Below are 4,816 nucleotides of genomic sequence, written 5' to 3'. Positions count from 1 at the left end.
GATCTTTGCCTCCATTCTTTTTCCGAGGTCCTGGATCATCTTCACTCTCATTATTCTGAATTCTTTTTCTGGAAGGTTGCCTATCTCCACTTCATTTAATTGTTTTTCTGGGATTTTATCTTGTTCCTTCACCAGGTACATAGTCCTCTGCCTTTCATTTTGTCTCAAGGTTAAAACATGGGAATGCCTCTGGACAAAGCAGATAGAGTGGGTGAAACTCTGGTAACCCTACATTTACTATTGAAGCCTTGATCATATTTCACAGCTTCAGGTCAAGGGCCTGGGAGACAGACAGACCCAGGCTCAGCTCCAGGCTGGGCTGCTTGTCGTTGTAAGCAGCACAGTGGGTAGCACAGCTCCTGGGACATGATTACAATATGGCGTTCCTTTAAAATGTATCCTAAATGGGAAGGTTTTCTCCTGCCACTTCCAGCAGTTCTAAGACTTTTCTGAGCACTCTTAGGTAAGAGAAAGCCCTATAGTCATTGAAGATTGTAAACTTGGTCTCAATTCAGAAATCAGAATGGCAAGTCCTACAAAGGTATCAACAAGTCAGTCTGCACTCAGAGATTTCTCCTCACCTTCCCCCTTGCTAAGGCCTGCAGGAAGTGGCCAACCTGCTGTAGGGGAGGGGTTCTGATCAGCTCACATCACTTCCCTGCTCACTCCCCTATTCCAGAATTTGCCAGATAATAAGAGGAAAGGAATCGAGAGTTCTTACTTGACAGTTAAAAGCTTGCTTTAGTTGTCAGGGTCTTCTGACACTGTAAATTCTTATTTGTTTCCTTGTTGTTGTTTTTGCCTGAGCACTTTTCTGTGTCCTCATAAACTCCCTTGCTGTGCCTCTCTAACTGCCACTCCTGTGCTGGGGGCTGTGTGGCTGCTGTTTCCCACTCTGCCTCTGGTTCCAGGGGTCCACTCCATAGACTCCCTCTGTTGCAGCCCATCACCCTCCCAAGCTGTCCTCTTGAGCAGGAGTCCAAAGCGCTCCAGCCCAGCTCTCGCTCCACAGGCAGAATCTGTCCTGGTATAGGATGCGTGGTCAGAGCAGGCCTCTCTACTGAAGGAACGTTTGAGCTGATACCAGAGTGACAAGAAGGAGCCAGCTGCATGGAGATCAGGGCAAAGAGGAGTCCAGGCAAAGTCAAGGACAAGTGCAAAGGCTCTGAGTGTGGTTGAGGATTGGGAAAGGCCAGGGTGGCTGGAGCTGAGGGAGGGAGGTGAGACGGGACAGCAAGGCCGAGGCCGGGTTGGCAAAGCCTCATGGGCTGTAGCAAGGAATTGGTGGTGGGGGGAGGGTTATTTTTAAAAGGTCCCTCTGGTTACTGATTTGAGAAGTAGACGGATTTGGATACACTTTAGAGGTTAAGCCCCCAAAATTTGATTTTGGGCCTAGAATTGGGCCAGAGAACAAGTGAGGAAATCAAAGATGATTCTTAGATTTTGGGTTAGAGCAATTGACTGGTTGATGGTATCATTTACTGAGAAAGAGAAGATAGAGGGAAGAACAGGTTTGGGAGAGAAATGAAGAGTTTGTTTGGGGACTGAAGTGTTCAGTCCTTATTAGACATCTAGTAGATATTGTCAGAAACGCAGCTGGATGTTCAAGTCTGTGGCTTGGGGGTAGGAGAGCATGGTCAGGCCTGGAGATACAAATTTTGGAGTAATTGGCTCCAACGTGTGGGGTTTTTCTTCACACCACCAAGCAATTCTCCCATGCCAGCTGGGTGTCCTACAATTCAACTCAATTCTGACACTATCTACTTGGAGATAGTGTCTTCTCCACTTCAGAGGCCAACCAGAAGTCCAGGTTGTCACCTGTGCTTTTAACAGATCTGCTGTAGATCAGAGGTTCCCAACACCCCCTCCTTGGGTTCAATTAATTTGCTAGAACAGCTCACAGAACTCAGAGAAACATTTTACTTACTGGATTACTGGTTTATTATAAAAGGATATAATTCAGGAACAGCCAGATTGAAGAGATGCATAGGGCAAGGTAAGGGGAAAGGGCTTGGAGTTTCCACGCCCTCTCCAAGCTTGCTGCTCCCCCCAAATCTCCATGTGTTCACCTACCCAGAAGCTCTCCAAACCCCATCCTTTGGGTTTTTATGGAAGCTTCATCACACCGGCATGATTGATTAAAATCATTGGCCATTGGTGATTGAACTCAATCTCCAGACCCTCTCCCTTCGCAGTAGATCTAGGGGTGAGACTGAAAGCCCCTTCTTCTAATCACGTGGTTGGTTCCTCTGGCAACCAGCTCCGATCCTTAGGAGTGGTCCAAGTCATCTCATTATCATAAAAAAAGACAGCTTCATTGCTCTTATCACTTAGGAAATTTTGAGGGTTTTATGGAGCTCTGGGCCAGGAATGGGGATGAAGATCAAATATGTATTTATTGTTATAGATCACACTATTGTGTTGGCAATACATGGCATTTAAACTGGATAAGCTCACCTTGGGAGAGAATGTACAAAGATAAGCCCTTCCCCTCATTTTTTTTTAAAATATTTATTTACTTAACCAAAGTGACAGTAAACGATTTCAAAGGCAAGTGCAGAAAGTTACTGGTAAAGAAACTTCACAATCTGTTATTAAAAGCAAATTAACATTTCAAAGAAAACTTAGAGAAAAAAATCAAATTCTAGTTTTATACCTATTCACACTTAATATTAAAATTCACTTATTTAATCAAATTCAATCTAATCTAAGACAGTCTTTTTTTTTGGCTGCATTGGTTCTTCGTTTCGCGCTGGCTTTGTCTAGTTGTGGCGAGTGGGGGATACTCTTCATTGTGGTGTGTGGGCTTCTCATTGTAGTGGCTTCTCTTGTTGCAGAGCATGGGCTCTAGGCATGCGGGCTTCAGTAGTTGTGGCGTACGGGCTCAGTAGTTGTGGCTCGCAGGCTCTAGAGCACAGGCTCAGTAGTTGTGGTGCACTGGCTTAGTTGCTCTGCAGCATGTGGGCCTTCCAGACACCCCCACACACTTCCATCTTCCCAGACCAAGGATTGAACCTGTGTCCCCTGCATTGGCAGGCGGATTCTTAACCACTATGCCACCAGGGAAGTCCCTTCCCCTCATTTTAGTTTCATAGAAAACTATGCTCAGCAAAGCTTTGTCCCAAATTTTCACAGCTAATCAACAACAAAATCAGGACTAGAATCCAAGTCTAATTCCTGGATTGGGTGACACTGAAGGATTCCAGGATGTGGGACTTTCAATGCTAGAACCGTGATAGTCCCAGGCAGCCCAGGACAAGTTGATCACCTTATTCCTAGACCAATAATCTTCTAGACATTTTCTTCTTTGGTGACAGCAGCTGAGGGAAGTGATTACAGTCGGTGACTTTGTTTATTATTGTCTTCAAAGGAAGATTGTTTTCATCCTGCTCAATTTTTTTATGTTAATGAAGTATTATGTTAATTTTGAAGGAGATTTAGCTTCTCCTGAGAGGAAATTAGGGAGCAGGAATGATCAGAGCAGGAAAGAGAATCTTTCTGATGGTACCACCTGATAAACCCTCCAGACAATGTTGAAATCTAAGCTGGTGAGAGGGCAGGACAGAATAAAGTTCCCCAAACAGAGCTCAGCCTCTCCCCCAACTAGTTGCTCCTCCTGACCAGCTACTCCTTTTGACTCTTCTGCTTATATTGCTGTCACATCTTTCCTCTTCCATCCTTTTGTCTTGATCTCTCCCTTCCTAATACCATTTCCTAGTTCTGTAAATGTGTCCTCATCAATGTGCCTTGCAGCCGGCAATCAATGGCTGACTCTTCACCAAACTGCTCAAATCAGAAACTCTGGAGTTACCTTTGACTATTCCCTCTCCCTCTGTTGTCAAATTCGGTTTCATACACTTCCCACCTGCCTCTACATCTGTCTTTTCTACTCTCAGTCTCACAGCCACCTCCTTAGCCCCAAGCCACCAAATCTGGATTTCTGCCCAAGTCCCCTCACCTCTCTGCCTCCCACTTTGCCTCTAATCCAGATTCCACACTGCTGACAAAATTATCTTTCAAAAATGCAAATCTGATCATAGCACTTGCTGCCCTCAAGATTTGGACTCAAATAAAACTAGCTGACTAAATAGTTGCTTGAACATCTGGCTCTTTCCATCATCTTCAGTCAGTTTCTACATGCAGATCAGAAAATCTTTCCTCAGGGCTTCCCTGGTGGCGCAGTGGTTGAGAGTCTGCCTGCCGATGCAGGGGACACGGGTTTGTGCCCCGGTCCAGGAGGATCCCACATGCCGCGGAGCAGCTGGGCCCGTGAGCCATGGCCGCTGAGCCTGCGCGGCCCCGGTCCGGGAGGATCCCATATGCCGCGGAGCGGCTGGGCCCGTGAGCCATGGCCGCTGAGCCTGCGCGTCTGGAGCCTGTGCTCCGCAGAGGGAGAGGCCACAGCAGTGAGAGGCCTGTGTACCGAAAAAAAAAAAAAAAATCTTTCCTCGTCTTCTCATTGGGAAGATGGGAGACGATCTTATGTTTGAGATGCTTTCTTTGTGGGAGTGACTCAGTGGATGAATGCAGAGGAAACATCCCTCATTTTCTCTCAGGTGGCGTCCCTGGCTTCCGTCTCGCTCACTCCACTCCTGCTTACCTCTCGGCACAGTGAATGTCCCAGGGGCGTGGCTGGGGTCTGCTGGGAGTACTGAGTTGAGGGACCTCGGTACAATTCTGTGTCTGCCACTTCCAGTCCATTCGACTGTGGGCAAGTCATTTCATCTGTCTGAAGCTCATTTGCCTCACCTGTAAAATGGAGACACTCAATAAACATTAATTAAATCTGAACAGTCCCTACTCTAAATTTCCAGTA

The sequence above is a fragment of the Physeter macrocephalus genome, chromosome 15, assembly GCF_002837175.3.
Source record: "Physeter macrocephalus isolate SW-GA chromosome 15, ASM283717v5, whole genome shotgun sequence".
In the NCBI taxonomy this organism is placed as follows: domain Eukaryota; kingdom Metazoa; phylum Chordata; class Mammalia; order Artiodactyla; family Physeteridae; genus Physeter; species Physeter macrocephalus.
The sequence above is the reverse complement of the archived record's forward strand: the minus strand, read 5'-3'. Positions refer to the sequence as shown.